The 26,848-nt window shown below is 45.1% G+C and overlaps 1 pseudogene; it reads left to right on the forward strand.

Annotated features, from left to right (window-relative positions):
* Window positions 1-2,776: 2,776 nt before the first annotated feature.
* The window catches only part of LOC106587233 (inhibitory synaptic factor 1-like), a 63,985-nt pseudogene continuing 39,913 nt past the window's right edge, over window positions 2,777-26,848 (forward strand).

Below are 26,848 nucleotides of genomic sequence, written 5' to 3' on the forward strand. Positions count from 1 at the left end.
TGACCTTACCGTTAAAATATATATTGCCGCAGGAAATAATGGCATTTCTTTCCATTGAAGGCATCCCTGAGAGAGAACAATTTTCAACCCACTGGAATTCCACTAGTGACAAATCCATTAAAATAGACTATGAATACACTTGCAATAGATGTGGTCACTGTTCATAACAAATGCAATTATGTCAAAAAATTATATTGAAAACAGTTATTGCGTTTAAGAGTAAACCCATCCAAGTCAAATAATGTACATGTTTAAGGACACCTGTTTTTCAAAAAGAGAGCTACTTGTGAAAATCCTGGCTCTGCGCAAACACACACACATACACACACACACACACACACACACACACACACACACACACACACACACACACACACACACACACACACACACACACACACACACACACACATTCTTCCGTATACATATACAGTGGAGTCCGAAATTAATGACACCCTCGATAAAGAAGAACAATCATGACTGTATAAAATAAATAGTACAAATACTGAGCTATATATAGTGAGGTCCAAAAGTATATGTCCCAAAACTTTTGGATCTCACTGTAGCTCGGAATTTGAATTATTTATTTTATACTTTCTATTTTCATGTAATTTGACCATAGCACCGGTTCCAATCCAAGTGCCAATGCCTTTTAACAAACTCCAAGCGATTACATTTGCCGGATGACATGAAAATACAGCTCTTTGGCCACGCATAACAGTGGTGGATTTGATGCTGAAATGAGAATGCATAAGCAGAAAGAACCCCATACCTACTGTAAAATATCAGTTTATAGGGCTATTTTGCTTCCACTAGTCCTGGGGGCCTTGTTAAGGTCAACACCATCATGAACTTTATCCAGTACCAGGACATGTTAGTCAAAAACCTGGCTGCCTCTGCCAGGACCCACTGGGCACAGACGTCAATTCAACATCTATTCTACTTTGGTTCAACGTAATTTCATTGGAATGACGTGGAAACAACGTTGATTCAACCAGTGTGCGCCAAGTGGGGAGGCTGAAACTTGGCAGCAAGTGGATCTTCCAGTAAGATAATAACCATAAGCACACATCAAAATGGTTAATAGGCCAAAAATATCTACATTTTGCAATGGCCATCTCAGTCTCCGGACTTGAAACCCACTGAAAACCTGTGGTTTGAATTGAAGAGGGCAGTCCATAAACACAGACGAAGGATATCAAAGATCTGGAAGGATTCTATATGGAGGAGTGGTCTAAGATCCCTCCCAATGCATTCTCCAACTCATAAAATATTTTTGAAAAAGGTTCAGTGCCGTTATCCTCCCAAGGTGAGGTATTCAAAACAATTTTGACCCCTACCTGTTAAAGAAAATAAAAAAATGCTTTCCCTTTATCAAGGGTGTCAATAATTTAAATGTTTACATTTTAGTCATTCATCTTAAGATAGCTAGGTGGGACAATCACATATCACAGACATAGAAAGTACATTTTTCCTCAGTACTGTAACTATCAGTAGAGAGAGCTAGAAAGGGAGGAGGGGGAGGGGGAGGTGTGGTCAAGTGCAAGTGTTGGTTAATGTTTTTTTGTGGGGGGGGGTCGAGGTGAGGAGGAGGAGGATTATTTAAGATACTGTTTGAAGAGGTAGGGTTTCAGATGTTTTCAGAAGATGGGCAGGGACTCTGCTGTCCTAGCTTCAGTGGGAAGCTGGTTCCACCATTGGGGTGCCATGACAGAGAAGAGCTTGGACCGGGCTGAGGGGGAGCTGCCTTCCCGTATGAGTAGGAGGGCCAAGAGACCTGTGGTGACAGAACAGAGTGATCGGGTTGGGGTGTAGGGTTTGAGCATAGCCTAAAGGTACAGAGGGGCAGCGCCATTGTCTTGTAGTGGACGCGAACATCGACGGGAAGCCAATGGAGTGTAGGGACGAGCAGAGGAGCGGGGTGACATGAGAGAACTTGGGAAGGTTGTAAACCAGGCGGGCTGCTGCGTTCTGGATAAATTGGAGGGATTTGATGGCACAAGCGGGGAGCCCAGCCAACAGCGAGTTGAAGTAGTCCAGACGGGAGAGGACAAGTGCCTGGATTAGGACCTGCACCGCTTCCTGTGTGAGGTAGGGTTGTACTCTATGGATATTGTAGAGCATGAACCAGCAGGAGTGAGTCAATGCTTTGATAAACATATGTAAATGAAGAATTGATATACCATTACAGGAACACAGAGACGTATTTCAATATGGTATAGTATTTATCACTGATGTTTTCAAAAGGAGAAAGAGAACACGCAAACCTGATGTTTTATTAATCAAAGCAAATGTACAAAGGGAATACATGTTCTACTGTAGAATCCTCCCAATTAGCCCTTCAAATAAGTGGTACACTGTCTGTGATCCTGGAAGTCCAAACCACACTGGTCCTCACTACAATCTCATCTGGACCTGGATCCACAGCACATCTCCCTTAACAATTATGCAAAAGAATGCCTCTTAGCACACTTACCCACACTTACCCACACTTACCCACACTTACCCACAGGAAACCTACATTCACTACCTGCTGACAACTGCCGCTAAAACACGCCATTGTTGCTTTGCTAAAAGACACACATCGTGCTTTTGTTACAAATTTCACATTAAGATAATTGCCTCTGGAGGGGTTAGATACATGCTATGATCAAAACATCCTAATGAGGAGAGTAGGGAGAGGGAAGTTAATGCAGTCCCTCCCTGATGAGGTCATAACAACCCCAACCTGCTTTGTGTGTTAATGATGCAACAGCCAGCAATTTTTGGACACTCGTTCCCTTAGTGAAGGGTCGGTTGTTTGTGAGCGGAGGAAGAGTCCATCATGAGAAAAGAGAGATAGAGCGATACATAGAGGGGAAAGAGAGAGGGGAGAGAGGATCCAGGCAGAGGACACTGTAGCTACCTAACTAGTGCTGTGTCTTTAAAACACTAGGCCCCTCCTCCCTCCGCACAGTCAGAGCGGAGCAGCAAAGCAAGTTGTGCTGGCAATAGCCTGAGCCCCACGATAAACCCTGGCATCAGCCTGCCTTCATCCGGCAGTCAGCGAGGACACTTCAGGGCGCAGGGGCAGAGTGACGGGACGGAGAGAGAGTGAGACAGACAGAGAGAGAGAGAGAGAGAGAGAGAGAGAGAGAGAGAGAGAGAGAGAGAGAGAGAGAGAGAGAGAGAGAGAGAGAGAGAGAGTGGCGTCAGGAGCAGCCTCCAGAGGGCTCTGACTGATACAGATCCTCTCCACAGCTCTGTACGCAGTAGCTCTTTCTGCTGTTTCCCGACGCCGGCAGGGTTGATGAGGATGGCGGGTGGCTTCTTCCTTTCCACAGCATCGTCACTAGAGCAACGGTAGCATCAGCATCTACAGCAGCAACAGCTTCAGCCTCAGCATCATCAGTAGCAGCAGCAGCCGGATCTATACTCTGCTGCTGGTCCCTATTCTTCAGCCGCCTCCTCTCTCTGGTGTCTAAGAGGGCTGCTGTCAGGGCCGTTCAGTCCACCTCCTCTTCCGACTCCTCCTGCCTCCGCCTCCAGCCTGCCTCCTCCTCCATCCCACCTCCTCCTCCACATCTCCATCCTCCACATGCTCTCCTTCCTTCCGTTGAGCCACGGCGCTGAATGAATTCTTCACCCTCTGACTGGAGCTGCTTTCTCTGGGAAGACAGTAAGTGATATAGGGAGAGCGAAAGATGCAAAGAGAACAAGTGGGGGAGCATAATATACGTGTGTGCGTGCATGTGAGTGTGTGACTGAAAGAGAGAGAGAGGCGGGTGTCAGTGTGTGTTTTGATAGAGAGATTGAAACTGCAAGAGAACTAGCAGGATGTGTGTGGCTTGGATGATCCTCCTGTGGATTTAATCAGTCAGTATCACCGAGGAGCATAGACTGTAAGCCCTGGACACAGCTACAGCTGCTGATGTAGAGTGAAGGTAAGTGTGTGTGTGTGTGTGTGTGTGTGTGTGTGTGTGTGTGTGTGTGTGTGTGTGTGTGTGTGTGTGTGTGTGTGTGTGTGTGTGTGTGTGTGTGTGTGTGTGTGTGTGTGTGTGTGTGTGTGTGTGTGTGTGTGTGTGTGTGTGTGCGTGTTGATTATTGGAAGGTGGGAGAGTCTTGCTGATACTAGATGTGCATTTTCACAGCAGCTAAAAAAAATCGTCAAGTTCCAGCACCGCAGTTAATTCCTGTCTATCTCCCTGCCTTCCTCCCTCTTCCTCTCTCTTCCTCTCTCTTCCTTGCTCTATTGCTGTTGTGTTCTATTTGCAGTGCTGCTGAGCCTAGAGAGGAGAAAAGAGAGAGGGAACGAGACAGAAAAAGAGAGAGAGGAAGAAAAAAACAACTGCTTTCCTTCCCGTCTCTCCAGGTGTCATGTGTGATTGGCCAGCTTGCCCTCTGGCAGTAGCATCAGCCTGGATTCAGTGTGTCTCGTCCCCCTGCCTGTGCCTGGGCTCCGGGTGTCCCTAGGGACGCGCTACTGGGATTTACCTCTTACTGCTGGATGGAGATGGCGCAGGGCTCTCAGCGTTTTTGAAAACTGTTCACAGAAGGAGAAATGCACAGATAAAAAGAATAAGGAAATATAATGAATCAATCAGCAGCACAACCAGGCAGACTGCTGGATTCCCTTAGCAACAACTCAGGGAGCATAAGAGAGAAGTGAATCGTCTCTTCATATCTTCTCTGGTGTCTGGTTTCTGGGCGCACCCCTGCAGACCAGAGTGGACCAACAGTCGGATCTGAAAGGGCAAGACAAGGGGCACTGCAAGAGCACGAAGGACACGCAAGTCACCCTAACGCCAGGGGAAGGACCCTCCTCTTCCTCCTTCTCTTTCACCTCCTCCTGTTTATCACCATGTTGGTTTGTCATTCTTCCCTGCACATTCTATTCATTAGTCACATTTTACTCGCTAAGACATCCGCTTATCCTCATTCCTGCCAACTGGAATAAGCCCTGCCACGGAAGAAAATATTGAACATTCTTCACACACGCACACAAACAAGCACAGAGAGACTCTCACCCCTCCTCCTACCTTCCTTCCTCCTCTCTTTGACGAGAAATGAACAACACATGTCGGTCATCATCTGAGCATAAAATGGATGTGTGCAGAAGTTGCTTTTGATGTGGGCTATTTCTTTATTCCTTCGAGATTAGTTTATTCTCCCGTCACTTCTGAGAGAAAGGGAACACTGCACGGCGGAGGACATAGGAGGAATATCTCTTGTTTTCAAAAGGATTTGTCCTCCTCTCTCCCTAAAAAAGACAGAAGCCAAACTGAGGGAGTATACTTAGAAGGCAAAGCTTGTCCCTACTGCCTACCAATAATGTAGACCAAGATCATGAACAAGAAAATAGCAACTGCTGGGAGTTCTACTTTTCTAATATGCTTGGATATTCTGATCTACAGGGGAGGTTGAACATGAACCCCTTGTTCAGCTTGACAACCTGGGATGCACTCTTTTACAGTAACCTGGCTGACACCATGTCACTGCATCGTACCCGCTAAATAAGATTGTAAAGGGAGGTGAGTGGGAGGGGAAAAGAGCAACTTCCTCATACAGACGATCTAAATAAATATCCTCCTCAGAGACCGATGCAAACGTATGCACTGACACATGAGATGAGTAGGCTCTCTGGCTCAACACTATTATATAAGGTGTTTTCACACACACCATCTTAGCTCCTGTTCTTCTCTTTTTCCTCCTGTTCCGTGGATCTAACTTGAGTTTTTTCATGTTTCTTTTGGTTTCATTTTTGGTACTATCCATCCTGGAGCCATGGATGGAGGAGGGTAACGCCAGGGGGTTGAGCGCTCAGGCCAGGCAAGGTCTTTTGGCTGTCCAGGGGCTTTTAAGATGTTGAGGTCTCCCTGCGTGGCCGGGGCCCCTGTTCGGATCAGTAGCACTGAGGCTTCTCGCGGCCAGAGACATGGACCCCGACTCGGCTCCCCCCCGCCCCTGCCCTCAGCCTCAGCCCGCCAGCCCCTGGCCCCAAGTCGCCCTGTGAAGGATGTCCCTCAGCAGAGCTCCGGCCCGGGACACCTCTGAGACCCCCAGCCAGACCCCCAGAGAACGGATCCGCAGCCACATGAAGATGGTGATCAACCAGCTGGACGGCATTCTCAAAGAGCTCAAGGATGTGGCCAAGGAACTCCGGGAGGTGAGGCACTATAGCGGGCAGCATGCGCCACTGTCTCACCTTACTGGGGACGAGGTTCCGGGGATGGGGGTGGGGGGCTGCAGGGGGGAGGTTGATGGGGGAGTTACTCCTTGAGAGGATTGCATTGAATGAAGTGTATAGAATGCATTTCACGGAATAGAGATGCTTTAAATTAGGATTTCAACGAGATGACATAACTTTGGCTTTGGTGCAGGTGGCAGGAAAACATTGGTTTCTGCTTCCGTAATTAGAAATACCATCTTCCTTTTGGCATACAAGGGCTAATTCCGATATCATCAAGTACACAACAATACGTGTCGTTCAGATGTATTCGGCGTCCTATGAAACCCTCTTTAAATAATGGCTGCAGAAGAAGCAGGGCAGAGTTAAGAATAGGGCTGCAACAGAAACACAGGGGAGAGAAGAGGTGTGCTTAGGTAAGACACAGGACTTGGCACTGCACTAGTTATGTAACCATTTTGTTGTCAGCTGGATATCTACTGTATTTTCACAACTGCCATGGTAACGCGATGAAAAGATCAGTGCGTGTCTGCATCAAAAAGGGATGAACAAACAGGAAGAATATGTATGTGGAACATATAATGGGTGACAGTGTGTGGGTCTCTATGGAATGTCTACTGTACTTTCGAAAATTCATTGATATTAGAATGCAGGGTAGGTGTGTGTGTATGTGTGTGTATATTTTTGTGCGTGTCCATGTGTATATACCTGTGTGTGCAATGTGCATACACATGTGTAAATTCAATTAATCTGTACCAGCCCATCACTGGTACAGTAGGTTCAATAGGTTCCTGTAAATTTCGTCAAAACAGGAAAAAGAGCAAAGGGTTCTTATTAAACCCTCCTTCATAGGATGTCCTCCCCCCTCTCCATCTCTCCCTCCCCCTCTCTCCCTCCCCATCTCTCTATCTATGTCTCTCTCTCTCAAGAGTAAATAGTGGCTCTCTGACACATACCCACTCCAACCCCACCCTGTCTGTTATCAGCTGCCTCCCAACCTCCATCTGATCAGGGGGCCAGGAGCGGGGGGCCGGGGGCACACCCAGTGACCTGGAGACCCAGGGGAGGATAGAGTCCGACCAGACCAAGGGGAGGGTGGGAGGGCGAGGGATCATAACTCACTCCATCACCACCACCATCCCCTGACTTCCCCAGTCTTTCGCCCACTCACCTCACCTCTCCCTCCTTCATGTACTCACATGGGGAGAGGTGCAAAGGCACGGCTCACACCGCTCCGCAGCGCTCACACACAGCTCACGCTTCCCTCTGAGCCCAGAAAAACACAACGGGTGCTCTAGTGATTGATGATTATGGGACGCCTGCAAGTGGAATAATGCTGGCTGGAGCTATTTATAAACAAAAACACTAGCTACCTCTGTCTAGCTCTGCCAGCACTAACATATACAGTATAAATAGATAATAGATAACATCTGTCACATAAATAAATTATGAATTACTGGATTTGTTAAAAAAAACGAATAAATAACAGAAGTCAGGGTGACTGAAAGTGAACTGACAGATTATTTTTTTTTACCTTTGTTTAACTAGGCAAGTCAGTTAAGAACAAATTCTTATTTTCAATGATGGCCTAGGAACAGTGGGTTAACTGCCTTATTCAGGGGATGAACGACAGATTTGTACCTTGTCAGCTCAGGGATTTGATCTTGCAACCTTTCGGTTACTAGTCCAACGCTCTAACCACTACGCTACACTGCCGCCCCATCAGTGCTGCCGCCGGATCATCACTCCATGTTGGAGGATGGTGTTTGGAGAAGCCGGATGGCTTATGGCAGTAGATGTAAAGATCGGATTATCTCTAGAGGTCCGTAGGGAGCTGGGCTGATTTCAGAGCTCTCAGGGTTATAGACAAGCAGAGCTCCCGTCAGTCCACATACTGTACCAACAGCTCAAAAGTGACTGTCTCCACAGCCAGGCTTGAACCCTGGTCATACAGGTCCAGGACAGTACGTGGCCCTGGGCCCAGCCCTGTATGTGAGTTATCTCAGACATGCTCCATGGCCACAGCAGGGGAGGCTATCATACCGTCACATCATGCCTTCACAGAGTTGAGGAGAAGGAGGTTAAAGTAGTGGCACCATGGCAGAGCCAACAGAGAGTGTTTTTGGAAGTGGATCTAAAACTGGCAATTATAGTATAGCTAGACCCACAGCCTTTCCTCATCTCACTTCAGCCATTGGTCTGTGCTGGAGGTGTGAAGACAGGAGAGGAGATGGAGGCATGATACAACAACGTTGCATACTATACATAAAACGAAACCAAGCCGTAGAGAAGAAGTCATCATAACAACTGTCAGTTTAGAAGGCAGCGCAATCACATAGAGAGATGCCATTGATCTTATTTACATCCAATTGAGAAATGTATTACAGCAGCTATATACTCGCCGCGCTTCAAGATGTGATGTTTCCAGCATTACCATTCAATTGTGTCACATTTTTGAATCCCATTATGCAATATCACAGAAAGAATAAAACAGAATCTAAAAGAAGACTCCAAAATGAAATACACTGATAATATACTCTCCACACATCAACAGCAATAGCAGCTGTAGAGGAATGTTTTAAATCGGGGTATCATGTCAACATTACCCTTACAATCTCTGACAGCCCAAAAAATGGAACCAAATGAAAATCACAGCATCCTCTGCTATTTTCAGTATGAAATATAATTTTTGCTAAAACTGAATCCCAAAGAATAAAAAGCTATTTCAAATAGCTGAGGAATAGCAAATGTAAGAAAACATCCGTATTGGGTATTAGAGAGATACAAGACTGGTAAATTGAAAGCATTAAATGAGGCGGTAAGGACAGAAAAATTGGAGAGTGGAGGGGAAGAGCAGGCATGCTGCAATACAGAGAGAGACGAGTGGTAGGCACATCTTTAGATGGAACCAAAAGGGAATAGGGAACTGTTATTATGTGGAACTAGTCATTATGTAGAATCATACGAAGAGCAGAGGACGGAAGATTTCCATGCTCAGTGAGAGGAAAATGCAAATAGGGCGGCCATGAAAACCAGTAGCGAGAATTAACGTAGCTAATGAGAGGGGTGAAGAAAGAAAGACGGTCACTGGCAGAGCAATGTGCACCATTTCCAAGAACTCGGAGTCTGACTGCCCAATCATTGATCTGGGAGAGCAGGACAGCTGTCTCTATCAGTGATAAGCAGAGGGTCCATGGTAGGGTAGCTAGCTCGTCTAACAGCAGATCCATTTCATAAGCGTGGCTGTGGAGATTGGCTGTTACTGTGCAGTTCCAGTTTGTTCCAGAGACAGGGCATGATTGCATCAGCAGCGTCACTATCCATCTTCTCCCCCAAGCTGTGTCTGTTTCTCTAACAAATGGACAGTTAAGCTAAGCTCGCTTTATTGGACTATGCCCATTCACATGCACTGGGTCTGAATATGAATATTGCATTATACAGGCTGCTGAAAGAAGCTACCAATTCTCACTGTGGCTCAATGATCCCCGAGCAGCTAGGGCACCCTCTGATTCATTATTAACAATCAAGGGATCATTGCAAAAATGAAAACGGACAAAAGAAAATGATCTGATTAGAAAGCAGTTTCCAGAGGAGCACTTTTATGTTTCGTGGCGTACTATAAACGGTGCATTGTTTGGGCCCGTGTGATGTGGTGGGAGGAATACAACACATAAACAGCTGGCTGAAGATCAGTCAGAGAGCCACTGAGCCACCGTCCTGATCCAGTCTGGACCGGGCCCCAGCACCACGGTGGGGGACGGCAAGGGAGTCGGCACACTCGGCTAACTGCCACAGAGCTCAGCACTGCTGAAATTTGGTCAGGTAGTCACAGGAGGGCCCTAAATCCAAATCAAAGGCTGCTGTTTCTGCATGGGACGTCTATCCTCTCCTCTGTTTGCTCTCCGTTCCCCCGCCGACAGTGCCACCATGGCAGGCCAGCCAGGGACGAGGCCACCTGACGGCTGTAGTGTCAAAGGTTGGACACTAGGTGTGCAGTCACAGTGACACTCCTTGCCTAGCAGCACAATTATGACAGTTGTAAATTGGTGCACCAACCCAACCTCTCAGGTCTGAAAAAAAAGATGATCAGTGCCTTAATTGGAAAGGTCTTCGTTGAATAAAAAATAAAATATACAGTGTATGTGTTAAAAAGATGCCCCTGTGGCCACAAACTAATCATGTGTTAGCGCTGCAGGTGGTGATGCTGGTTTCCTTGAGTTTACCTGAGCCCACTTATCACACATTACAATCAGTCTCTGTGCCCTGGTGGACCGTTTCCCAGAAAGCAACTGTTTCCATTTCCTTGCCAGTTCCCTACTGTAGGTTGACTGCCCAGTCTACCCTGGCCTGCTCTAGTGCTCTCCAGTGAGGGTGCCCCAGCCCAGCACCCTGGTAGTGACTAGCGAGGCAATTTACTGCAGATTAAGGGCAGGATTTGGCCAAGCTAAGGGGCTAGAGAAACGCTCACCAGCCGCCCAGCGGGCACGTGGAGTTCACTGGGCTATGCTGGAGGCTTACCGTCACCTCTGAGAGGGGGTAGGATCACTAAACCTGCCACAACTGGGCCAAAGGGTTTCCTATAGCTTCACATCCAACCAGAGATAAAACAGCAGTGAAGCAATACTAGGTCAATTTCTCCACCTTGTTTGACCTCCTTTCTGTGCTGAAATTAAATTCTCCAATTTAACTTGGTGATATTATGCCTCCAGCAAAGTTCCTTAAATTCCACACATGAACAACACGACAGAGCCACTTCAGCATCATCTGTATTGACTTCAGTCAGCAACAGCCCCCCCCCCCCATCTCCATACCTGTGTTCCTCAGTCAGTGTCACGTGACACAGAAGTGACCTTTGGATGGACCTCATTGACCTAGCCAGGCTAGTTCCTCCTCAGAATGACCCATAACGCTCCTATAATAAAACAGAGAGACACTTTAGCAGTGGGACATAAAGAGTTAAAGCTTTAGTGGCTTCTAACCTTGAGAGGGAGCTGTGGAGATGAGAGAGAAAAGAAAACTGCACCAGGCTGGCATACCATTCCCCTGAGCCTCTTTTACCAAGCACCGCTGTGGAGCTACAGCTACTTTAAGATGCAGGGCCAGTGTGTTGACCAGCCCAGCATGCCTGTAAAACCCAGTGGATTAGCTGGCCCTTTGAGCTCTCCTTTTCTGTGGACCTTGCACTCAGCATAGATGATAATGAAAGTTCCTGGTTATAGCCCAGGCAAGGTACAAAATTGGCCCTTATATCAAATCAGTCATCATACCAAATCAACCTGGTAAGCCACATATCTTTTCTACAATGCCAGCTATCTGGGACTAGATACCATTACATGAGGTAGAGGATTGAGGGGGCTTGCTATGCATCTTTGTACATAATGTGAAGCTGCAACCCTTCCCCTTCCTCCAGGGGAGGATAAAGGAGAGAGAGGGGAGGGAGAGAGAGAGAGAGCGAGAGAGAGAGATAATGGTTCCTCCTGCTGTACAGGCTGGCGACAGACCGGTTGAAACAGCTTATATCAATTGTTGCAATTGTGCTTGTGGGCGTTTTTAGGATTGTTTTTGGCCTATCTTTGAGCTGTGAATAAAACCAGTGGGCTGTAGTTAATGGTGTGAAAAATGGCATCCATTGAAGTGCACAAGCAAGCCCCAGGAATAGAATAGCTACATTACTTGATTGTCTCTGAGCATATTGTACACACGCTGACAAAACCATTTTCATTGGACTTCCAGTGAAATGTCTGTAAGGTTGAATGTCACTACACTGAAATACCGAAGAAGAAATTGGAGACATGTAGGTTATGAATGTGTCTAAAAGTATGAATAGCAACCCAAATTAATACAGTAGGTGACCTACTTCTCAAGAGACCAATTTTTCTCTCCATCGGCTGTACCAGGGAAACGCTCAGGGCAGCTAGATCACTATTACATTATGGTTCATTGTGACAGACTGAGGAACCTACAGTATTCACGTGGTTTTGGCCAAACTATTAATAACTGCTTTGCTATGATTGGGTAACATGAATCGACCCAGTTTAGAATGAGCCTATAATGTGATTGTTCTGAGAAGCCCAACGTCATATCAAAAGCTTGAACAGCAGGCAACCAAGCATCAAACCTTTAAAGACCTTTCAATCAGGCATTTGATTCATTTGATCAATTCTGTTGTAGGCCTACCTGACAGGGCATGCATTGTCTGGTTCTTTTCCGGTTTTATGAATGTTTTTGATGATTCACACGAGTGCCCTTTAAGTGAGACATTCCACTCCATTCATATCCTCTCATTTGGCACCAAACATATTCCTTTTTTTTGTTTTCAAGCGTATTGCTTTTACTAAAATCTTTGTAGACTAATATGCATTGCAGTTGTTATACAGAATATATTATGTCCTGATACAGTTGAAGTCGGAAGTTTACATACACTTAGGTTGGAGCCATTAAAACTCGTTTTTCAACCACTCCACAAATTTCTTGTTAACAAACTATAGTTTTGGCAAGTCGGTTAGGACATCTACTTTGTGCATGACACAAGTCATTTTTCCAACAATTGTTTACAGACAGATTATTTCACTTATCATTCACTGTATCACAATTCCAGTGGGTCAGAAGTTCACATACACTAAGTTGACTGTGCCTTTAAACAGCTTGGAAAATTCCAGAAAATGATGTCATGGCTTTAGAAGCTTCTGATAGGCTAATTGACATAATTTGAGTCAATTGGAGGCGTACCTGTGGATGTATTTCAAGGCCTACCTTCAAACTCAGTGCCTCTTTGCTTGACATCATGGGAAAATCTAAAGAAATCAGCCAAGACCTCAGAAACAAAATTTTAGACCTCCACAAGTCTGGTTCATCCGTGGGAGCAATTTCCAAACAACTGAAGGTACCACGTTCATCTGTACAAACAATAGTACGCAAGTATAAACACCATGGGACCACGCAGCCGTCATACCGCTCAGGAAGGAGACGTGTTCTGTCTCCTAGAGATGAACGTACTTTGGTGCGAAAAGGGCAAATCAATCCCAGAACAACAGCAAAGGACCTTGTGAAGATGCTGGAGGAAACAGGTACAAAAGTATCTATATCCACAGCAAAACGAGTCCTATATCAACATAACCTGAAAGGCCGCTCAGCAAGGAAGAAGCCACTGTTCCAAAACCACCATGAAAAAGCCAGACTACGGTTTGCAACTGCACATGGGGACAAAGATCGTACTTTTTAGAGAAATGTCCTCTGGTCTGATGAAACAAAAATATAACTGTTTGGCCATAACGACCATTGTTATGTTTGGAGGAAGAAGGGGGAGGCTTGCAAGCCAAAGAACACCATCCCAACCGTGAAGCATGGGGGTGGCAGCATCATGTTGTGGTGGTGCTTTGCTACAGGAGGGACTGGTGCACTTCACAAAATAGATGGCTTTATGAGGTAGGAAAATTATGTGGATATATTGAAGCAAAATCTCAAGACATCAATCAGGAAGTTAAAGCTTGGTCGCAAATGGGTCTTCCAAATAGACAATGACCCCAAGCATACTTCCAAAGTTGTAGCAAAATGGCTTAAGGACAACAAAGTCAAGGTATTGGAGTGGCCATCACAAAGCCCTGACCTCAATCCTATAGAAAATTTGTGGTCAGAACTGAAAAAGCGTGTGCGAGCAAGGAGGCCTACAAACCAGACGCAGTTACACCTGCTCTGTCAGGAGGAATGGGCCAAAATTCACCCAACTTATTGTGGGAAGCTTGTGGAAGGTTACCCGAAACGTTTGACCCAACTTAAACAATTTAAAGGTAATGCTACCAAATACTAATTGAGTGCATGTAAACTTCTGACCCACAGGGAATGTGATGAAAGAAATAAAAGCTGAAATAAATCATTCTCTCTACTATTATTCTGACATTTCACATTTTGTGGTGGAAGGTGGCAGGGCTACAGCGCTGTTCGCCAGACCAGGACACATCCCGAAAATCGGTCTTCTCACAAAATCTTTTGCAGAGTCCTTACAGGTTTGGGCTTGAAAGTTGAGACTGTCACAAACGTGATGGTATTCTCCGTTTTGCTCTAGGACCTCCACAAGCTTCACGGGACTCGTCTGAAGTTGGTACCGCCGATGTGCCAACTTCTGTCTGTAGTATCCGAATGGTTTGGGCTACAAACTAATGTGACCCCACCATCGGACGTTGAGCCCCTTACGAACACGCACACGGTGGCAAAACATTTGATGAATTGGATAGGGAATTTCCACGTTAAAGGTATATGGGTCATTCCTTGCTAAAAATAAATATACAAAAAGCTTTTTTAAATCTCTCAGATATAGGACAGACACTTCAAATCCTACTCACTTTTTTAAACATTTTTGTTTGCTTTGTTATTTTTTGTTGTTGGGGGGGTTACAGGTACAGTATTCATGTCAATTTACACACTTTATACCATATGTACTCATAGGCTGCCACATGAAATAATAAAAAAGTAATATATACATACAGAGAAATTATCATATTGATCACACTGCCCAACATGTCTCCGTCCAATCCCCCACATCCAACGAAATCCCCCCCCACACACACACAATAAATATCCTTTAGATTTATTTTGGGACTGTTTTGCCATGTATGAATGTGGTTTTTAAAGCATTCCTGTGGGCTAATAGTAGTAAGGCCATATTCAATGTTTCATCAAAGCTTAGAATCTAGAGGGTTTTTAAGAGAGTTTAGGCTGGAGTGACATGTTGTCCCAGGGTTCTGCTGAACGCAGCTGTGGAAGCAATTTTTTCTGCCTCATCTACAGGTGCTCAAGCTAATTTGAAGGCACAATGCCTTAGTTTCAGTGAATGGACAGTTTTGTTTATCTGTTTGTTATGTGTTTGTTAGTGTCTGTCAACGTCTTTTTGGATGCAGATTTATTCACCTTCTCCACCTGTAAATACGCAGCCATAATTATTGTCACCCTTGGTAAAGATGAGCAAAAAAGACCATGTGAAATAAAATAATACAAATACTGAGCTATATTGTATGCTCCAAAACATTTGTGAATTCTATTATTTTATGTTAATACAATTGCTCAGATAAAAGGATTTTGTTTATAAAGTAATTTAAAGAAAAAAATATAGAGGTCAAAATTATTGCCACACCTTTTATCAATACTCTAGCACCCTCGCCGTTGCGAGGATAAGGACACTGAGCCTTAAATGTTTTATGAGATTGGAGAAGAAATTGGGAGGGATCTTAGACCATTCCGCCTTACAGAATCTTTCCAGATCCTTGATATCCTTCATCTGTTCTTATGGGCTGCTTTCTTCAATTCAAACCACCAGTTTTCAATAGGGTTCAAGTCTGGAGACTGCAAAATGTTGATATTGTGGTCAATTAACCATTTTGTGATTTTGATTCATGCTTGGGGTTATTGTCTTGCTGGAAGATCCACTTGTGGCCAACTGCCTCCTGCCAGACGCAATCAGGTTTTTGGCTAAAATGTCCTAGTACTTGATAAAGTTCATGATGCCATTGACCTTAACTCCATTGGTCCCTTTTGAGTGAAGAAAAAGCTCACATTGAAGAAAAAGCTCACATTTTATTTTAAGGGCTACAAGTAGAACACAAAACAGTTTGACATAAACAGTTTCATTCATGAGTTTTATTGAAAAATGTCAATAAACAAATCAGGTCCGCCGAGCTTAAAATTATATCCAACTAGTCAGTGACAACTGTGTAGAGTTTGGAGTTTGTGACAGCATCTACGTGAGCGTATTACAGTATTATAGACAGTTTGTCCTGGGATTTCCTATGATTTTCTATGTAGACGAACCGCTTACCTTCTAACGATTCTTGTGTGACTCAGTGTCGTTATCTTCACAAGGGTAGGGTGCTGGTGTACTGAAAATAGGCGCGCCAATAATTATGTGTTATTTATTTTACACAGTATTTTTTGCTCATCTTCATCAAGGGTGCTAATAATTATGGACCTGACTGTATACCACCATTTTGCACCTGAATCCTAATGCTTCACACCCTCCTGACAACACCATGTGGTTCACTATTCTACAATGTTTCAGTAACATTTTAGCAGGCCAACAATACTGTTGTACCTTTTTATAATGTCGTTCACAACATCTCGTAAAATCCCCTTGAACGCCCCTCCAACCACTGATTATTAGTAACCTCTGACATCATTTGTCAATAAGACAGCAAGCATGGCAGCATCTTCAGCAGTTTTGGTTTATAGTAAAAACAAAATACAAATTGTTAATACAAAATTGATTCCGTTCATCTTCCTATTGATTTAGAAAGTGAAAGCAGCTTTTTATGGGTGAAAAATATTTTTAAAAATCACAAGCCTTTCAATGACCTCCGTGTTTGATGGCATTTCCCAGCTCAAGCGCGTGAATGCACCCAACTCAGTAATTATGACTTCACAACTGGAATTTATCACAGTTGGTTATGAATGTAGCATTATTCCCAGAATCCCCAAACTAAAATGTCATTCATTACCTAATTTCTAGTCTTGAGAAGCATATGTGCATATTTAATCTAAGTAGGGTCTTAGAAGGCAGGGGTGAGTTTCCCAAAACCTCTGAAGCACTAAAATCATCTGAAATCTATTGGTAGGCAAACGATCTTAGTGCACAAACGTTTTGAGAAACCCACCTCAGATCAGTTGATAGAGATAGGTGTACAATTGGTGACTGACTGCAGGAGCATGGGCCTGGAACTTCAGCCAGACATTTCCTTCCACCCAGAGAGAGAGAGAGATCCAAGCTCCCTCTCTCTCTGACTATTTATATGCTGCTGTAACCTTGTGGTAGCAGTCACACTCCGCCTGCCACCTGGCTCCACATGGATGACTGCCACCACTGTCATTGTCAATAGTGTTCAGATGCAGGCGTCAGCTGCGGGCGGGCAGGCAGGCAGGCGACCAGGCGGGCGGTGGGGAGGGAGATGAAAGATGCACAGACAGACGAGGGGACAGATTAATTATTCAGCGACACAGGTAAGAGCAGACAGCGGGGAAAGGATGTGTCAACAAACTGTTTTGATGATTAATATTTTTGTCCCGGATCATTTGACAGTGGTGGTGAGGGTATGAAAGGGCATTAGGGTTGCGTGTGTACTCAGTCACCCTCTAACAGTCACCTGTTCACCTCCACCTTCAGTGAACCTAGACTCACCCCAACCTGCGACAGGGCCACGAGCACAGCCTTCATACCAAGTCCCTCTCTGCCTATACTCTTACATCTGCAGGCTGGAAGTGAATATTTGGTTATATTGTATCTGTGTTGTTAATAGTCTAGGGTGAGTTGAGCTTACTTCCAGGTGGCATGGCAGAATTTATGCAGGATCTCTAGGGGGTGCAAACACACCCCCTGCTAAAGTGACATCCCTTTCTGTATGTAAAGTTACAGAGGCTGACAAGAGACTGACAAGAAAAGCAGCTCCACTGTCCTCCTTTCAACTATGACTCACGTCTCCCTTGCATTGCTCTTGGTTCTGGTGCAGAGATTATTCAGTGGAAATTATATAGATAGCTGATGGAGATATTGCAAGAATGACTTAATGTGTTCTGATTTTGGGGGTGAAACAAATAATAAGTGCAGCTGTGTCAGCAAGTAAAGCGGAGGTACATTAATATTTTTAGCGTGTCACTCGTTTCCCATTCTTCCTGTGGTATCACTGATCATGTTCTGAGACATAACACGTCCATCCGTGGCGTTAGGTTGCCTGAGTCTTTAATCAATACAGTGGGAGTAGAGAGGGATATGGATGGATGTAGAAGCACACCGTGGCGAGGGTGAGGGATGATGGAGTTTAGGGGTATCATGACTACAATGACCCTCACAGAGCTAAATATTCTCCCCCTGTCAAATAAATCTCAGCCTCCGACCCAGAGCTTTCACTTGATTATTCATTCTGTGTGCTCTTGTCACTTGCCAAAAGGCAAACTACATGACTCATTGGCAGAGCGTTTAAAGTCTAGCTGTCCTTGTTTGGCTGAGAGCTGCTGCAATTGACATGGGATGAAATAAAGGATGGAGGGATGGGGGTTGGGGCGGGCCACAACGATGCAATGGACATCTCCACTGTGCTAATGTCATGGGTTGAATTATGAAACCCCAGAATCAGCTGTTACTGTTGGCAGAGCAGAAAGTCTAGGGTGATGAAGTGCTTTGCCCAACGTCAGGATTTTTGGCTTGGGTGAAGACACCCAGGTCAACACATTGTTGTGTTTGGGGGTCGGTTTGTATCAGCACAAAAAACAAAGAGCAGGCTACAGGGGGACAATGGCACAGCATCAGATCTCCTGTACTGAACGACGCTGCAAGTGTGCAGACAGTATACGTGTGGATGTTGCAGAAAACTGTGAAAAACAGAGAAAGGACAAGATAATGTGTGTGTGTGAGAGAGAGAGAGAGAGAGAGAGAGAGAGAGAGAGAGAGAGAGAGAGAGAGAGAGAGAGAGAGAGAGAGAGAGAGAGAGAGAGAGAGAGGAGCTTATCTCTGGCTGCAGACTGCAGTTACTCCCAGAACCATGCCTGGGACCAGGAGGGAGGGTCAGCATGTTTCAGTCTACAGTTCTATGGATGTGAGTCAGTGGCAGATGCATGACAATAAAACTGTGCCTGACTATTAAACACCTGTTATTCCTGCATCCACACTGGGAATTCACAGTAGTCGCTGACTTCCTGATACAGGATTTAGTAGACAAAAATAATCTCACTGTTGATGTTGACAAAACTAAGGTCTTTATGAATGTACTCACATATTTGAAACTGCAAAAGCATGATTGTTTTTCATGTTAAGCAGAGCTATTCAAGTATTGAGGGCAGATATACTTTTTAATGCCTTTAACATGCATATGTTACATTCACTTTTACAGAGCACCAAATCCATATCCACCCATCCATTTACCATAATTTCCGGACTATAAGCCGCAACTTTTTTCCCACGCTTTGATCCTCGCGACTTAAACAATGACGCGGCTAATATATGGATTTTTCCCACTTTCAATTTTTTTCCCCCCAAAAAAACACATTCTGTGACGTGCTCAGTTTTTTGCCGGCATGAAGCTTTCATTAGACCAATGAAATTGCCGAACGGGTTAAGGTCAAACAACTTTTTTGTTTACTGTTTAGATTAAATCGAGCGCTCTCAAACTTCCCATCATTCTGATTACGGTAGTCATTTTGTCACCCTCATCATGACAAAGACATGGAGAAATGCATATGATGCAGCTTTCAAGTTGAAGTTGATTGATCTGACTGTTGGAAAAGGAAATAGAGCTGCTGCACAGGAGCTTGGTCTTAATGAGTCGATGATAAGGCGTTGGAAACAGCAGCGTGAGGAATTGACTCAGTGCAAAAAGACAACTAAAGCTTACTGCTAATATTTAATTTTTTGTTACAAGCCGTGTTTCGTTAAAGCCTATTTATTTTTGTTACAAGCCGTGTTTCGTTAAAGCCTATTTATTTTTGTTACAAGCCGTGTTTCGTTAAAGCCTGTGTAAAGTTCATTTGTTTCAATGTACCGGTAGGCACCTGCGGCTTATAGACATGTGCGGCATATTTATGTTCAAAATAATAATTTAAAAAAAATTCAGTGGGTGCGGCTTATATTCAGGTGCGCTCAATAGTCCGGAAATTACGGTAGTCTCAACCTCACTTGTGTGTGCCATGGTTGACAATACAAAAATAGCATAACTCTATCCTTTCCCATCTGCTATGGACCATAAGGAAAGCAGGTTAATTGGCTTGTGAGGGAACAATCGAGTGGTGACATAAATGCAAGTTACCCAATCAACAATCAATCTGTGTCCGTAGTCATGCTAATCAGGTAAATCCGAAAGTGGTCATGAACTGCAGGTTAGTTTGGGTTGTTGACTTGTCCAGCATGCTCAACTCATGGAGCATTATGCATTCAGTGAACTGCCCACATTCCCCAATTAATTAAAGCTTTCCTTAACGAGCCTTGATGTGAGCAGCAATGTTATCTTTTCCCATTTGCTATGTAAATGACAACCTCATCTTTCTACTTATCATACCATGTTGGTAAGATCAATGAGAGATTTCTTGGGAGCTCAGTCCTGCAGAGTGATCAATGAACAGCAAAACTGCCATTTTGGTCTCGCATTTTTGATTCATCCAAAAAGGCAAAAGGATGCCATCTGTAAAGTGCATCAAATATGTTCATGTTCTTTCATTTACATTTACATTTACGTCATTTAGCAGATGCTCTTATCCAGAGCGACTTACAAATTGGTGCATTCACCTTATGATATCCAGTGGAACAACCACTTTACAATAGTACATCTATTGGGGGGGGGTTAGAAGGATTACTTTATCCTATCCCAGGTATTCCTTAAAGAGGTGGGGTTTCAGGTGTCTCCGGAAGGTGGTGATTGACTCCGCTGTCCTGGCGTCGTGAGGGAGCTTGTTCCACCATTGGGGTGCCAGAGCAGAGAACAGTTTTGACTGGGCTAAGCGGGAACTGTGCTTCCGCAGAGGTAGGGGGACAGCAGGCCAGTTGTGGATGAACGCAGTGCCCTTGTTTGGGTGTAGGGACTGATCAGAGCCTGAAGGTACGGAGGTGCCGTTCCCCTCACAGCTCCGTAGGAAAGCACCATGGTCTTGTAGCAGATGCGAGCTTCAACTGGAAGCCAGTGGAGTGTGCGGAGGAGCGGGGTGACGTGAGAGAACTTGGGAAGGTTGAACACCAGACGGGCTGTGGTGTTCTGGATGAGTTGTAGGGGTTTAATGGCACAGGCAGGGAGCCCAGCCAACAGCGAGTTGCAGTAATCCAGACGGGAGATGACAAATGCCTGGATTAGGACCTGCGCCGCTTCCTATGTAAGGCAGGGTCGTACTCTGCGAATGTTGTAGAGAATGAACCTACAGGATCGGGTCACCGCCTTGATGTTAGCGGAGAACGACAGGGTGTTGTCCAGGGTCACACCAAGGCTCTTAGCACTCCGGGAGGAGGACACAATGGAGTTGTCAACCGTGATGGCGAGATCATGGAACGGGCAGTCCTTCCCCGGGAGGAAGAGCAGCTCCTTCTTGCCGAGGTTCAGCTTGAGGTGGTGATCCGTCATCCATACTGATATTTCTGCCAGACATGCAGAGATGCGATTCACCACCTGGTTATCAGAAGGGGGAAAGGAGAAGATTAATTGTGTGTCATCTGCGTAGCAATGATAGGAGAGACCATGTGAGGATATGACAGAGCCAAGTGACTTGGTGTATAGCGAGAATAGGAGAGGGCCTAGAACAGAGCCCTGGGGGACACCAGTGGTGAGAGCACGTGGTGCGGAGACAGATTCTCGCCATGCCACCTGGTAGGAGCGACCTGTCAGGTAGGACGCATTCGAAGAGTGAGCCGCGCCGGAGATTCCCAACTCGGAGAGGGTGGAGAGGAGGATCTGATGGTTCACAGTATCAAAGGCAGCAGATAGGTCTAGAAGGATGAGAGCAGAGGAGAGAGAGTTAGCTTTAGCAGTGCGGAGAGCCTCCGTGACACAGAGAAGAGCAATATCAGTTGAATGACCAGTCTTGAAACCTGACTGATTTGGATCAAGAAGGTCATTCTGAGAGAGATGGCAAGAGAGCTGGCCAAGGACGGCACGCTCAAGAGTTTTGGAGAGAAAAGAATGAAGGGATACTGGTCTGTAGTTGTTGACATCAGAGGGATCGAGTGTAGGTTTTTTGAGAAGGGGTGCAACTCTCGCTCTCTTGAAGACGGAAGGGACGTAGCCAGCGGTCAAGGATGAGTTGATGAGCGAGGTGAGGTAAGGGAGAAGATCTCCGGAAATGGTCTGGAGAAGAGAGGAGGGGATAGGGTCAAGCGGGCAGGTTGTTGGGCGGCCGGCCGTCAAAAGTCGCAAGATTTCATCTGGAGAGAGAGGGGAGAAAGAGGTCAAAGCATAGGGTAGGGCAATGTGAGCAGGACCAGCGGTGTCGTTTGACTTAACAAACGAGGATCAGATGTCGTCAACCTTCTTTTCAAAACGGTTGACGAAGTCATCCGCAGAGAGGGAGGAGGGGGGAGGGGGAGGGGGATTCAGGAGGGAGGAGAAGGTGGCAAAGAGCTTCCTAGGGTTAGAGGCAGATGCTTGGAATTTAGAGTGGTAGAAAGTGGCTTTAGCAGCAGAAACAGAGGAAGAAAATGTAGAGAGGAGGGAGTGAAAAGATGCCAGGTCCGCAGGGAGGCTAGTTTTCCTCCATTTCCGCTCGGCTGCCCGGAGCCCTGTTCTGTGAGCTCGCAATGAGTCGTCAAGCCACGGAGCAGGAGGGGAGGACCGAGCCGGCCGGGAGGATAGGGGACATAGAGAGTCAAAGGATGCAGAAAGGGAGGAGAGGAGGGTTGAGGAGGCAGAATCAGGAGATTGGTTGGAGAAGATTTGAGCAGAGGAAAGAGATGATAGGATGGAAGAGGAGAGAGTAGCGGGAGAGAGAGAGCGAAGGTTGCGACGGCGCAATACCATCTGAGTAGGGGCAGAGTGAGTAGTGTTGGAGGAGAGCGAGAGGGAAAAGGATACAAGGTAGTGGTCGGAGACTTGGAGGGGAGTTGCAGTGAGATTAGTAGAAGAACAGCATCTAGTAAAGATGAGGTCAAGCGTATTGCCTGCCTTGTGAGTAGGGGGGGACGGTGAGAGGGTGAGGTCAAAAGAGGAGAGGAGTGGAAAGAAGGAGGCAGAGAGAAATGAGTCAAAGGTAGACGTAGGGAGGTTAAAGTCACCCAGAACTGTGAGGGGTGAGCCATCCTCAGGAAAGGAACTTATCAAGGCGTCAAGCTCATTGATGAACTCTCCAAGGGAACCTGGAGGGCGATAAATGATAAGGATGTTAAGCTTGATTGGGCTAGTGACTGTGACAGCATGGAATTCAAATGAGGAGATAGACAGATGGGTCAGGGGAGAAAGAGAGAATGTCCACTTGGGAGAGATGAGGATTCCAGTGCCACCACCCCGCTGACCAGATGCTCTCGGGGTATGCGAGAACACGTGGTCAGACGAGGAGAGAGCAGTAGGAGTAGCGGTGTTTTCTGTGGTAATCCATGTTTCCGTCAGCACCAAGAAGTCGAGGGATTGGAGGGTAGCATAGGCTGAGATGAACTCTGCCTTGTTGGCCGCAGACCGGCAGTTCCAGAGGCTGCCGGAGACCTGGAACTCCACGTGGGTCGCGCGTGCTGGGACCACCAGGTTAGAGTGGCAGCAGCCATGCGGTGTGAAGCGTTTGTATGGCCTGTGCAGAGAGGAGAGAACAGGGATAGACAGACACATAGTTGACAGGCTACAGAAGAGTCTACGCTAATGCAAAGGAGATTGGAATGAAAATGAACTAAACAACTGGGGAAGCGAGAGAGCAGGGCCTCCCTCACTAACCTTTCACTGGAACACTCAAATAAAACTCTTCCAACTTCCACTTTAGAAATTATAATTGATGTAAACTACAGTGGTTCAATGTTTCCAGGAATAGGCTCAAACTTAGTTTATTCAGCTAGATAACTTGGTACAGTATTCTTCCGTGAAACCCACCCAGTGCACCGTATCCTATGACGCCGCAGCTAACTAGCATGCTAGCCTCCAATAACACACGGTTAGCACCAATACTTTGTTACAACAAACTACCAATGGATCATTCGTGTCCGTGTCTAGTTCCTTTCATAACGCAGAAGTAATTAAACGTTGGCTAGCTAACACAAAGTCAGTCCTGCTAGCTACACAAGTGGACTATACATCTCAAATGTTCAGAAAGTTAAGCTTACGTTGCAAAAATCTTATTGACTAAAATGATACAGTACTGCTAGCTGGTAAAGTTGGCTAGCTAGCAGTGGCTGCGTTGTTGACTTTGTTGAAAATGTAGCTGGCTAGCTAACCTCGATAGTTTCTTTCCTCTTTCCTTTAATTGAATCAAGTTATTAGGTAAAGAAGAGTTGTAGAGAGAGTTAAAATGAATTGTGGTGCAGGGCAGAGCAGTATCTGGGGTATTTTTATAAAGGCGTTGTTCTTTGGTTAGGACTTAGAAGAAAATGGTGTGTGAAGAACAAAAGACAGTTGTGCTGATGTAGGGATGATGTAAATCTGCACAATGGGAAAAACACAACGTGAGAGACAGTCAGGAGTGGTGTCTGTTTTAAAAGCTTGTTTGACAGGGCTTTACCTTGACACCAACAGGAGACACTGTGCCCTTTGCACGCACGCTAGCTGTAAATGTCTCTGTAAATGTCTCACACACTCCTTTCCAGCAACACTAATTGATGCCTGTGGCAAAAATAATCTTCAGCGTTGTAGGCTATGACACCTTTGCAGAAGGTTTTCACTGGCACGCAAAGATGCATGCACCTGTGGGAAATTCACACACCGTCAAAAACTTTCCCCAACTGCCTGGACCAGCGGCAGAAGGCAGGACGGCCAGCCAGACAACTGGACCAGGTTAACACCATTACTTCTTCTGACTGCTGATTGCTGGGACAGAACTTTGCCTCCTTTCAAAAGTGTCCTGAGCCCCAAATGCTGCAGAAAAGGTGGCAGAGAGACTATGGCAGGAAGTGTCTTAAGACTCTCTAAATCTCAGCCCAGTTCAACGCAAACTGTTCTTAACCTAAATTCTGCAGAAAAAGTGGCAGAGAGACTATGGCAGCCATGCTCTCAGACTTGTTAAAGTGAAGGGCATATCTCTGGATGATTGACTAGATGATACTGTATACGGTCTCACTCTGGCCTCTCCTAGCTGCAGGAGGGAGGGATGAAGGGGCCGTGTGGGGCTTTCCCTCCCCAGGGCTTCCGAGGTTAAGAGCTCTGGGTTCTGGGTTGAAGAGTGGAGCAGAGCTCTGGAGACATAGTGTCTAGTTAGAACGAGGCCTAGTGTGAAGAGTTTCTAGGTAGAATGAGGCCTAGCGTGGTGACACAGAGTATCTAGTTGCCCAGCTAGCGCATTTGGTTTCTTGAAAGTTGTGGGAATGTACGTTTTTGGTTTCCCATTGGTTCTGGGAGCGAAGCCATAAGTTACCTGATGGTTAAAACGGAAAGTTTTTAAACGTTCTGAGAACGGAAGTGAAATTTTGGTCTGTTCTGGGAATGTACATTTTTAGGTTGCAGGGAGGGTCTGATAACATTTTTATGTGGTTCCTTGAAAGATTTCCTGGGAGGTTTAATTAACTTTATGAGAACAAAAGTTATAGGTTATTTGAAGGTAATTACATAACGTTCTGAACATGTTTCAATAATAATTTACAAAGCTGTTCATTTTAGACTATTCAAACAGACCCTATTTCAAAGGAAACACACACTCATTGAGATCAAAAAACTTAACATGAGAGGATAGAGAGAGTTTTGTTGATGCTGAGAATGGAATGTAGATGTTTTCAAATAACATTCTTACAAAAGTTATTTAGGCGCATTAACACTGCACATTAGCACAGGGCAAAGAGCCTCCTTAGCCCTGGGCTAAGGGAGATTTTAGCCCAGGGCTAAGCGAGTGTTCACATTTACACATTCTAAGGTGGGCTAGCACCAACCTTAGCTCAGGGCTAGCGGGCCCTGCTCCGGAGGAGGGTTAGCACTGACTTTTTGTGGTTAGCCCCAGAAACACAGTGCCAAAATAGCCAGTGTGAAACAGGGTCAAGAACAATACCTATAAAGCTCACTGTCCAACCACAAAAGCTGCACTATCACTTTATTTACATATGCTCGTGATGCCTGTAATGCATTTTGATAAATAAATTCAAATTATTTCATCCTTCCATCTGAAGACAAAAACAAAAACTTTCATCCGTATAAAAAATTGGTTGCTATGCCTTACAAAAATGGTTGCTACGCAGGCTGGCTAATGTCTTCTCACCTAGCCAACTAAAGTTACAAACTCTATAGTTGGAAGGGCAGCAAACCCTCCATTTTTGTCATTTTTCATAGCTTTCTATTGTCATTCAATTGGATTTATCCATGATAATAATATTGTTGCATGTTTTTGCCTGGATCAGAAATGTTAATGTCTCGTTCATGCACAGCATTTTCCGTACAAGGGCGAGATCGAATTTTAACAGTGAAACATTGTTTCCGGGGTCTGACAAGCAGACAGCAAGGTTTATACAAACCATCACTGTTGGAAGTAAAATACTAGGCTAGAAGCAAGAAGAAACAATGTGTTAAATTGCTTATAACATTGGTCGCGTTTCAGAGACAGAATGTTGGTCACATGTTGAGTTTGTCCGTTAGCCCAAGGCTTTGGAATACAAGTGTGAATCCTTATCCCAGGGCTAAAGCTTAGCCCAGGGTTAACAAATGCTTGCGTGAACACAGGCAAATCTAGCCTGGAGCCAGTCTAGCCCGGGGCTAAGAACAATGCAGTGTTAAAATGCATTTTGTAAAAAGACCCCTGTAGATATAAAAAAAATATGTATTTAAAAATGATTTGATTAATTAAACGTTGAATTTGGCCTCACTGCTATTATCCCATACAAACACATTTAATAACATATTCATACACCGCAAAACAGAGAGTCAAAATAATTATCAAAATAACGTTTGTTTTGAAGTGTCTGTCCTATATCTGAGAGATCAGGAAATTATTTTCATTATTTTTACCCATATTGAACTCCTTTTTTGGGCACTAAATTACTTCCATATATTCTTCCATCCATTGGGGTGGCAGGTAACCTAGTGGTTAGAGTGTTGGACTTGTAACCGAAAGGTTGCGAGA

This window comes from Salmo salar, chromosome ssa26, assembly GCF_905237065.1.
Source record: "Salmo salar chromosome ssa26, Ssal_v3.1, whole genome shotgun sequence".
Classification (NCBI taxonomy): domain Eukaryota; kingdom Metazoa; phylum Chordata; class Actinopteri; order Salmoniformes; family Salmonidae; genus Salmo; species Salmo salar.